This window comes from Notolepis coatsorum (assembly GCF_963971535.1).
Source record: "Notolepis coatsorum genome assembly, chromosome: 13".
NCBI lineage: Eukaryota > Metazoa > Chordata > Actinopteri > Aulopiformes > Paralepididae > Notolepis > Notolepis coatsorum.
Window position 1 is genome coordinate 76,819,167 of NC_140177.1, and position 11,630 is coordinate 76,830,796.

The following is an 11,630-nucleotide window of genomic DNA, read 5'->3' on the forward strand; positions in this document are numbered from 1 at the left end:
ACAGTCTCTGGAGCGTAACAGTAAGAAGCATTTTGTATAAAAGTATTCTGTACTTCTGTATGACAACTATTAAAGAAACTTGAAACTTGAGAACTTACATCCCCGAGTTTCACGGGAGGATTTTCCGTTTCCTTTCCCTGCGTATCCATGCCTTTTCCCTGCCCGGCGACACCCCCTCATTGGGGGTTTGGCTAAGGGTGGATTGAGACGTTGTGTGTGTTGTTTGTGGTAGACGTGTTGTTAAAGGGCGTGTTGTTATTTGTTGTTTGTGGGGGTTACAGGAAAAGTAGGAAACGCGCGGCTGAAGGAGGAAGGCAGAGATAACGCAGAAGAGGGCAGGCCGGTCCGAGGATGTGCTCTGGTTTGTCTAGACGTGCGGGGTGCGCTTTAGTGACGTGCACTGGGGTAACGGTTTGGTTATGTGCGGCGGGGGTTATGCTGTATTTTTGGGACCAGACACCCGAACTTATAAATATAGACGTGGACAAGCAAGCATTTGCCGGAACCTCACAAAAATGTGTTTATAAAGATAGCAAGAGCGGTGGCAAAGAGTGCGAATATGACAGATTGTTATGTGTGCGGCTTAGCGCCACAATCTGCAGCAGCCGGTTTACCGCTTATGGCACACCCGTTGACTGAGTGTCATAACTCAGTGGTGAAGGGGTATAATTTGCCTTTCCTGTGTAAGGGGGTAGGAGAGGAGAGGATGGAGGGTTATCGTAGGACGGGGTTGTCACTAGGGGGAAAGACGGTGCAGGCTCAGTTAGATGTTGGGCCTATTCCGGTGGCGGTTAGGCCGGAGGAGTTTACGAGGTGTGAGGATGGTAAGTCAAAAGGGATAGAGGTGGGATTGTTGGGGAATTGCGTGGGTAGCGTGGGCCTAGGGGCTGCGGAGGTAGCTACACGGGCTCCCCCTGGTACATATTGGATTTGTGGCGAGAATGCGTATGCTACGTTGCCAGCGGGTTGGAAAGGGAGGTGTGCAATGGGGTATTTGGTGCCGGCATTGAGGGTAACTGATGTCTTGCCGACGCACCCTGGGGCTAGGAAGACGCGGGCTGCGACTCATGCGGATCGTTTTTTCAGGGTGGCGCTTCCCGCGTATGGAACATATGCGAATATGAAGGAAATTGATCATTTGGCTAAGGTATTTGAGGACATGGCTGCCACATCGGCGAAGGGGTTTAGCCTGGAGAATGAGGAGATACGGTCATTAAGGCTGATGGAAATGCAGACTAGGGCAGCTATGGATTTTTTGTTGGCAGCTTCGGGGGGTACATGTGCATTAATTGGTCAGGAATGCTGTACTTATGTGCCTGCGAATGATGAGGTGGGCATGCCGTACATAATTGAGCATTTGAAGAACATTACAAGGGATCTGCATGATTCTCAGGGGGAATCGTGGGAAGATTGGGGTCAAGGCCAGCTAGGGTATATAGGTTGGGTGATAGTTAAGTACCTACTCTATGCAGTGGTGATATTTGTGATATTAGTCGTGTGTGTGTCGGTGATCAAAGCATGCTTTGGGTATCTGATTAGGACTCTCTGCGCAGCCGGCCCGGCGGTAGAGAAGTCACTCTGCTCGGCGGCACCTGCTATGGCGAGGATGATGGTGATAGAGGTGGATGAGATGGGGAGCCGAGCAGAGGTGGGCGTTCCGTTGGTGCCAAAATACCAGGAGTACGCCCTGGCTACCATTCTGTGATCTGAAATGGTGGACATTTTGGGTCAATGGGTGGTGGGTTTGGGGTGTACAAAGGGGTATGATAATAGGGGACGTGCCTGGGGATATTGTAAGGTGATGTTTGTTATGTATGAATGAAATTTGTTTCCATAGTAGGTACACAAGAGGAAGATGTGTTGAGAGTTATTAGGTCCCTGGGGTCTGTACGGTTATGCATGACCGTTCGGCAGGGCACTGGATTTCCTGGGGGTGATAAACTAGATGACGGGATGGGGTGTTTGGGCATTGACTACCTTGTACCTGTGGTGAGGTATATCCTGGCCTCTGTGGGGAGTCTTTGATGGATGCTTCAGACAACAGAGGGTGGGGCCTCGCGGCGTGCAGGGAGTGATGTCCGGAGATGCTTTTACGGTCTTAGTGGAGACGTGTCTAAATTCGACAGGTGTCCACTGGGTGGAATGGTATTGAAATATGGAAACAAAAGAATGAGTGAGATGTGTAATCAGGGTTGATGTTTGTGATTTTCGAGGTGAAACAGAATTGGAGCGAAATCACGGGGAACGTTGGAGAAGCCGAGATTCGACAAAAGAGGAATTGACGAAACAGCGGAAATAAGGGAGTAGACACCGAAGACGCAAACACCACTGTCAATCACAATATCTCTCATTGTTTGAAAATTGTATGAATTAAGTAAAAGATTATTCATACTGTTGGTAAAAAATCTCTCAAAAATTAGATGTGGTATGAATTTTAGATAGAAAATATATTCATACTGAAAAGACTGAGTAAAGTGAAATTCCAGTTGGAAATGAAAGAGAACTGTTGTATTTTGTGCTGTCTTTCAGCAGTTCTGCCAGGCGACAAGGGCACCACAAGTCAGGTAAGACTACAGATCACCAGTGAAGAGGGAAAGTAAAGAGTAGACAGGGTGTACAAGTGCACATTCTCCAAAACCATTACTAATGCCAAAGCTTCTTTCTTTCACCATAGGATCGAGGCCTCTGCCAAGAATCTTCGCAAACTGCATGCTACCATGTCCTCCCTCCTCACTCCCCCCCCCCCCCCACCTCCTCCTCCCTCATCTTTTTTCTGCCGAAGACTTTGCGATCTTCTTTGAGGAAAAAGTGGAGAACATCCGCAGCTCCTTCTCCCAACCCCCACCCATTCCAAACGCTGAATCGAGAACCTCATCCTTCACTCTGTCATCTTTCTCTCCCATTACAGAAGCCGAGAACCTGACACTGGTAACGTCGAACCGTCCGACTACATGCCAGCTGGACCAGCTACCGTCCCCACTCCTCCAGACCATAGCACCGGACATCCTCCCATTCCTAACTGCAACCATCAACTCCTCACTCAACTCGGGGGTGGTCCCCACCTCCCTAAAACAAGCCAGAGTCACGCCCCTCATAAAAAAACCAACCCTGAACCCCACCGTCATAGCCAACTATCGTCCTGTCTCTCTTCTCTCCTTCCTTTCTAAAACACTTGAACGTGCTGTATCCAACCAACTTACTGCTTATCTCTTACAGAATGACCTCCTAGACCCCAATCAGTCTGGCTTCCGGACTGGCCACTCCACAGAAACGGCCCTCATTGCGGTCACAGAGGCACTTCACTTAGCAAAAGCGTAAGGCCTCTCCTCTGTCCTGATTCTCCTAGATCTATCTGCAGCCTTCGACACAGTCAACCATCAGATCCTCCTCGCGGCCCTCGCAGGAATGGGAGTGGCTGGATCTGCGCTGACATGGCTGACATCATACCTCAATGACCGCTCCTACCAAGTGTCATGGAGAGGGACTCTGTCGGCCACCCGCCCCCTCCGGACGGGTGTCCCCCAGGGCTCGGTCCTAGGACCCCTTCTCTTCTCCCTCTACACTAAATCACTGGGTAACATTATCACGTCTCATGGCTTCTCATATCATTGTTATGCCGATGATACTCAACTCTTCCTCTCCTTCCCTCCCTCAGATATCCACGTCTCTGAGCGGATCTCGGCCTGTCTGTCCGACATCTCAGCCTGGATGACGACCAACCACCTCAAACTGAACCTAAGCAAAACAGAATTGCTCCACCTGCCGGCCAAATCCTCCCCCCTGACCGACCTCTCCATCACAGTCGAGAATGCAGCTGTGACCGCGTCGCCGACCGCCAAGAACCTTGGTGTTGTCCTCGACGACCAGTTGAACTTCTCTGCTCACATCGCAGCGACAACCAGAACCTGCAGATTCCTCCTGAGCAACGTCAGAAGGATACGCCCCTTCCTGACAAAAGAAGCCACCCAACTCCTCGTCCAATCAACTCCCGCCTCGACTACTGCAACGCACTCCTAGCTGGCCTCCCGGCCACTGCCACCAAGCCTCTTCAACTCATTCAAAACGCAGCGGCCCGCCTGATCTCAAACCTACCGAAGTCGGCCCATGTCACCCCACTTCTTAGGGACCTGCACTGGCTCCCCATTGCTGCACGTATCCGCTTCAAGGCCCTCAACCTAGCATACCGTGCGGCAAAGGGAACCGCTCCCGCCTACCTCCGGTCAATGGTCTCTAACTACACACCCTCAAGACCCCTACGCTCTGCATATTCTGGCCGCCTCAGATCTACTCCTATCCAAGCTCCTGGAGGGTCATCAAAGAGAAGCCGCCTATTCTCAGTCCTTGCCCCACAATGGTGGAATGAACTACCCATCAGTGACAAGAATCCTCCTAACGCCTGAAACAGACGAGCAAGAGGAGGAGATTGAAAGGAGGGAGCGAGCAACTCTGCCCCGAACTCCTCCTGCTACCAGAGCGGCGAAGATATATCTAGAAGAAATACAGCAACAAAGGAGGACTGCACCGCTCTCTGCCGGACAGAAGGCTATTCTCTGGGCGGAAGGACATGGACGCCTAGGGGGCGGAGGGAGGACTCAGGCTAAAGGACTGGATTTAAGAAAATATATATACAGTAGCGACCTCAGCGATGAGGAGTACTACCGCCAGAGAGAGTCAGCGAGAGGTCCCCCCCCCTTGGCCGTCAGAGACCTCAGCGACAGGGGAGACTACAGCCAGGGAGAACCAACGAGAAACCCCCCCTATCGTCATCTCCCCCCCCCTCAGCCTGCAGATACCAGGACGAACTAGAGGAAGACTTAGAGGTGGGGGTTACAAGGGAAGAGTGGAAGAAAAAGGACAAAGAAGAGGAGCAAGCGCAAGAGGAGGAACAGAGGGGAGCCTCCATGAAGACACCAAAAAGTAGACCAGGACCAAACTACTCGTTCAAAACGCAGCGGCCCGCCTGATCTCAAACCTACCGAAGTCGGCCCATGTCACCCCACTTCTTAGGGACCTGCACTGGCTCCCCATTGCTGCACGTATCCGCTTCAAGGCCCTCGACCTAGCATACCGTGCGGCAAAGGGAACCGCTCCCGCCTACCTCCGGTCAATGGTCTCTAACTACACACCCTCAAGACCCCTACGCTCTGCATCTTCTGGCCGCCTCAGATCTACTCCTATCCAAGCTCCCGGAGGGTCATCAAAGAGAAGCCGCCTATTCTCAGTCCTTGCCCCACAATGGTGGAATGAACTACCCATCCCAGTTAGGACAGCCGAATCCCGTCCAATCTTTCGCCGTCGACTAAAGACTCACTTCTTCAACCATTATCTGAAATGATAAAAAAAAATAAAAAATAAAAAATAAAAAAAATATCTAACCCTGACTAACCTTACTGTCATGCACTTGACCTAATAAACTAACCTACACTGTAACACGCAATACTTTGATGAACATTGTTACTCAGCTAGTTATACCCTTCTTGCTGTCTTGTCGCACAGAACTTGTAAGTCGCCTTGGATAAAAGCGTCAGCTAAATGACTAAATGTAAATGTAAGTGCCGTTAGAGGCTGTTCAAGCAGGAGATAGTCACAAAAGAATAGACACCTACATTTAGACAGGGAAAACAAAAAACACTTGCTTGCCTACTGCCATTTGAAAAAACAGAGAAAAAGATTTCTTAGACTAGGAAACAAAATAGGAATTAAAACTCTGGTAAATGAGAAGAAGGAACGCATATAAGAAAATGGAAAACGTAGCAAATAAAGAGATGACTACCCTAATTGGTTGGATGGAGGATAATCCGGTACAAATTATTGCTAAAAAGAATCCTTTCACACAGGACAATCCTTATTATTTGGCAAAAATGTATAGATTATCAAAGAAATGGAACAAAAGATGGCCACACATCGCAAAACGTTGGCCTATTGAGGGCTCTTTTGATTTGGCTGTAATAGCAGATCTGCATGCGCTAATTAGGACTTATAAGACGGAGGAGGAAAAGGGGAGGAAGGGGAGTAAAGCGACGAAAAGAGGGGAAAAACGCATGCAAGAGATGAGGGACAGGGCAGTGCTACTGTCAGTGAAGAGGCCAAGCCGATAGAGGAGATAGCCCCAATCACGACCACTCCCCTGGCCCCTGACAGGACAATAGTCACCTCCCAAAGCGCAGCTGAGATAGCCCCGCTCACCCAAGAACCCCAACGAGAGCAGAACAGGTAAGAACTGAGGTAGCTATAGCACCCCCACCATATGCCAGCAGGAATAGGGAACCAATATACCCTATCCTGCCTGTGCTAAAAATGAGCAGCCTTTATAATATAACGAACAACAGCGGCCGTGAGACAGAGGCGGGACGTGCAGTGACAAGAATCCTCCTAACGCCTGAAACAGACGAGCAAGAGGAGGAGATTGAAAGGAGGGAGCGAGCAACTCGGCCCCAAACTACTCCTGCTACCAGAGCGGCGAAGATATATCTAGAAGAAATACAGCAACAAAGGAGGACTGCACCGCTCTCTGCCGGACAGAAGGCTATTCTCTGGGCGGAAGGACATGGACGCCTAGGGGGCGGAGGGAGGACTCAGGCTAAAGGACTGGATTTAAGAAAATATATATACAGTAGCGACCTCAGCGATGAGGAGTATTACCGCCAGAGAGAGTCAGCGAGAGGTCCCCCCCCCTTGGCCGTCAGAGACCTCAGCGACAGGGGAGACTACAGCCAGGGAGAGCCAACGAGAAACCCCCCCTATCGTCATCTCCCCCCCCTCAGCCTGCAGATACCAGGACGAACTAGAGGAAGACTTAGAGGTGGGGGTTACAAGGGAAGAGTGGAAGAAAAAGGACAAAGAAGAGGAGCAAGCGCAAGAGGAGGAACAGAGGGGAGCCTCCATGAAGACACCAAAAAGTAGACCAGGACCAAACTACTCCTCACCCCCAGCCGCCAAAGAAAGCAGCGAGATGATGCGACTGAAATACGCCCTGGAGGAACAAAGAGTAAAACACAGGGGAATAATCAAGGAAAAACGCGATCTGGAAGAACGGATACAGGTCTACAACGAGAACCAAGACGCCGTTTCCGAGGGCTACCAAGCGGTCATCGAAACCTGGAGACAGGTCGAAGCCATACGAACAGCTTTGGAAGAAGAAGGGGAAAGAATAACGAAAGACATCAAAGAGTTGGAAAGGGTCGAATCAAGAAGAGTGACAAGATCAGCTACAAGAGAACAAACGGTCACCATAGCCCCAGTAATAATAAAACCACAGGGGTTGGAATACAGGCCCTGGAATGCTTCAGATATGACCCAAGTATCGGAGAAATTGCCATCCCTCCAGAACGGGCCATTTCCGTGGATTGCCAAACTGGAGGAACTGATGGTAGGCCAACAGCTGGCTGTCGGTGATGTCAAGCGGTTGTTCTCTCACAAAGTAGGAGTCGCGGCCATGGAAGATCTACTATACAAGGCTGGTATGCACAGGTACGTAGTTTCAGGAGCACATGACCAGGACCTATTCGCCGCCCACAGGGGACTACTGTGGCAAGCCCTGCGGGAAACCTATCCCACCTTGATGCACCCAGACAATATCTACATTGGTCCCTTGGGGCCTGATACCCACCCCAGGGAGTATGTGGCGAAGGCCTACGCCACCTGGAGAGACATGACCGGCCAAGATCCAGCAGCCAATCCAATGGGGGAGGCGATGCTCAGAGAAAAAATTCAGCTGGGCCTCTCCAGTGAAGTGAGACAGAAAGCTCTTGTACCAACAGCCTGTCGAGGCAACCAAGGTAGTGGAATACCTACAAGCTATGGTACAAGCCGCACAGCCCAAAGCCGAGACGGGGACTGGTGGACAACTGAACAACCAGGAACCAGCCCAGCCCGGAACACAGGGAGGGCCGGCACCAGTACAACAACAGTACCAGAGGGGGCCGAACTGGCAGCCCCGAGGACAGAATGGACGCCAAAGAGGAGGACCGACTGGATTCCCGTCTTCGGCTGAGTGCTGGAATTCTGGAGAGATCAGTCATCTGGCCCGAAACTGTGACAGAGGATGGCGAACCCAAGGAGCCAGCAACAGGGGTCAAGGAAATAACAGAGGAGGTGGCCGAGGAGGATACGGCCGACTCCAGGATCAGTACTACGGACCGAATCGAGGCCAGACCCAGAATCAGAATCAAGGCCAGACCCAGAATCCGAATCAAGGCCAGACCCAAGATCAGAATCAGCAACAGGACATGGGCCCAGTAATCCATCCAGAGGGCCGGAGCAGACGTTCTGACGGGGCCCAGATAATTCAATGGGGGGGTGTCAGCTGTCATTGTCAAACTTAAGGGAGGAGCCCATAGTGTACGTACCGGTGAATGATCAATCTGTCAGGATGATGGCGGACACCGGCGCAGCGTTCACTGTAGTCCAACTTAAGGATGCCACACACCTACCCATGTCCGGTCGATATGTACGGACAATTGGATTTGAGGGAATCAAACAGCTGATCCCAGTGACAGAACCTGTCACCCTGAAATACAGAGGCAAAGAAGCGACTGTTTCCATCTTGGTCTCCGAGACCGCACCCATCGGCTTACTGGGCAGGGATGGCCTTGGTATGCTGGGGATGAACATTTTATGCATGCCTGATGGTTGTGTGATCGACGTCCCGGAGGATCACTACTATCAGATGATGCAAAGGACAGACACCCGACCACCGGAAGTATACTGGTTGGGAAACTGATATATGCCACGCTAAATCTCAGGTCAGATTGATAACTCATTGGTCTGCTCATCTTGACATCAAGCAGGGCCCTGCGATGTGGTTGACATTCAGAATCCAATGCGTCTACAAAATGTTGTTGTTACACCTGACCGACAGAGATAGTGAATGCATCGTTCCGACCCCCTCCGTCATTGACCAGGTCAAGTGATAGAAGTTGCGGAATCTCTTATTTTATTTGATCACCGGGAAGGATTTATCTGACCAGTATGACCCTGTCGTTAATCAGATGATATCCATTTCCCTAATCCGTCACACGGCAACTTGGAGAGAGTTACTCTACGAAGTCACAATGCAACGCTTACTATCCAGAGTCAAAATTCTATATAATTTTAATAAGCCCATATTATCTACTTCTTTTTTTAGGTCTCTGTAGTGAGAAGAAAGACATATGTGATCATTACCTGCAAGCTTGGTGATATTACTTCACCGTCTAATAAGTTTTAATACTGCCAATAGCATATATATATATATTATATAACCTTAGCTGCAAAGCTTTAACCAGCCATTGATTCAATCCGTATAGTCACCTCCAGGAATTTTGCAGGGCGCGGCCAGTCTCTGGGCCCATTGCTGAAAGAAATCAGTCCAAGAATTCAATGGATAATTAGAAAAAAGTAATCTTTATTTCAATGAAGTTACAAAAAAGGACTGTATTGGATATGTCCATTACAGTCTAAAAGATTATATAATACAAAACATCTCATCTCTAAGATTGCAATAGCCTGACACGGCTGGTGTCTGCCAGCAAAATCTCAAATCTGTCTGTGATCTGGTAAGTCGGCCTTTTTATAAGGTCCGTCACGCCATCATCAGTACATAGCTTCCAATCATTGTACAGTACGTGTCATATCCCTCCTTCAGTTATTTGTTACTTTGCCGTTACATATCAAATCAAGTAATTCATAAGAATACAATGCCCCTCTGACTAGGGCTGCCTTCTCTTGGCCTTGGCATTCCCGCCGTTACCTCCCCTGGCCTGGGGCCTCTCGTTCTGACTCACACTATCAGTAAGAGAAACAGACGGATCAGTACGGAACAGGCAGTAAAAATGCAGGCAGGACAGGCAAGGCCTTCTGTAGGTATCATCGCCAAGCATATCATTCTTTTTAAGCAGAAAATTATGAAACATATAATTAATATAGCATTATATATATATATACCTTTATACCAACAGTATATATGTTTCCATAATCATTACATGTGAAAAATAGTTTATACGGCTATAGTGGCCCCTCCCTTCTCCAGGATCACACAAGATAGAAGATTGTAGTGTGCACAAGTTACTGTTCCAGAGTCCACAGTCCATAGTTCTCACAGTTTTACACAAGTTGGAGGAAGAATATACAGACATTCATAATCATATATAATAAACATAAGAACAGGATGTCATTATACAACGTGTCACTCGTTGACCTGTGGCACTTAACAACATGTTAAATGCTCAATATACATTGGTGGATATGTTCTGCACATCATTCTCCCCATCATTCTCCCTCTGCTTCATAAAGACAAGGGCTAACTCTGCAGGATAGATGGATCTATGCATTCTGCATTCCATTCCGCGTTTCTGCCGTGTTTCTTCTCAACTCCTTTCTGACTGGGCATTACCAGCCTAGGCCTAGATACTTGTTCAAAGCGTATATGCATATATATACATATACACATATATATATATATATATATATATATATATATATATATATATATATATATATATATATATATATGAATACATATCACATCTAGTCACCTACAGTAACATATGCCTAGATTTAAAACAAATATATACAATAAACCTATTAAATCATACAAGGGACAGAGAGAACAGGATGTCATTATACAGAGTGTCACTCGTTGACTGTGACTCTCAACAGAAACCTAAGCCAGGAATTGCTCGGACCAGCGTTGGAATGGGAGGCATTCATCACAGCCAACATGCCAGAAGCAAAGAACCCAGAGACACCATACCATTGCACTCTACAGTACTATAGAGATGCGGATCAGACACAAGCCAAGGAGTGGCTGAGAAATCAACCAGAGGAGGTACAGCTCAACGCCACCAGCATTATAATGGGACCCCAAGGAGCAGAAATACAGCTTGCACGGAACACCTATCTGCAAAAGGAACACGAGATCACAGGCAGCGTTCCCCACGTGACGCTAAAGGTGACAGACTCGTGCGATCAACAACACATCGGAGGGATGATGAAAGAGGCAGAAGAAATGGATTTCGAACAGACGAAGGAGAACCGACTCATATGGATAAGCCCGGACAAGCGGTTCGTCAAGATAATGATTCAAGGCACAGGGATGGGACGTCCCCAAACGGTGCACCTGTCACAGGAGACAGTGGAAGAAATCCCCCAGAAATTGAGCCTCCAGGAGGAGATGATGGGGCCGTACCAGAAGTGCTGTGGTCGAAACATAGCACCGACATCGGACTGATCAAATCTGCTCAACCAGTGAGGGTGGAGCTTAGACCAGGAGCAACCCTGCCCTGGAAAAGTCAGTACCCACTGAAGGAAAAAGCGGTGGCTGGAATCGAGCCACAAATCAGAGGACTTCTGAAAGCAGGAGTACTACAGAAAACAAATAACCCCAGGAGCAACACGCCGTTGCTTCCAGTGGAGAAACCTGACACCTCGTACCGGTTGGTACACGACTTGAGGGCGGTCAATGAGGTTTTAATTGACTATCCCGCTGATGTCCCAGATCCCCACACACTGCTGACATTCATACCACCACAAGCTGAGTATTTTACGGTTATAGATTTGTGTAGTGCTTATTTTAGTGTACCCTTGAGCAAGGAGTGCCAACAAAAATTTTGGTTTTACCTATAAGAATGAGCATTATGAGTACACTAGGA